The 552-nt window shown below is 18.3% G+C and overlaps 1 protein-coding gene across 1 annotated transcript in view; it reads right to left on the reverse strand.

Annotated features, from left to right (window-relative positions):
- Positions 1-552, reverse strand: part of EMH_0038210 (uncharacterized protein) — a gene marked incomplete at both ends in the record, with an annotated part of 3613 nt that overhangs the window by 2467 nt on the left and 594 nt on the right. The window lies entirely within an intron of this gene.

Here is a 552-nt window from a genome sequence, read left to right on the forward strand (position 1 = left end):
GTGACACGGTTTAATTCTTATTTTTATACATCAAGAAACAAACTGAAATACACTAAAAATATATTTTTTGTTTTTTTTTATTTTTTTTTGTTTTTTTTTGGTGATAGGGAAAATTATAAACGAAAAGAATATAATAATAGTTTCAAGTATAAGATAAAAACAATAACAACAACAATAACAATAAAATAATAAAATAAAAATAAAATAAAAATAAAATAAAAATAAATAATAAAACAAAAAGATAATAATGAAGTAATAGAAAGAGTCAGCAGCAACAAACAACAACAAATAGTAAACAACGAATAATAAACAAAACAATAAACAACAGATAAAAAACAACAAAAAAATAAAAAAGAAAATAAAAAAGAAAATAATAAACAACAATAAAGAACAAGCACAATCAATCAGCATAGTACTAGCAAAGAACAAACACGACGCTAAAACCAAAAAAACAAAAAAAAAAAGAAAAACAAAGCAGACAGATATATATACATACGTACATATATATATATATATATATATATATATATATATATATATATATATATATAT

Source organism: Eimeria mitis, genomic scaffold, assembly GCF_000499745.2.
Source record: "Eimeria mitis Houghton genomic scaffold, Emh_scaff1496, whole genome shotgun sequence".
Taxonomy (NCBI): Eukaryota; Apicomplexa; class Conoidasida; order Eucoccidiorida; family Eimeriidae; genus Eimeria; species Eimeria mitis.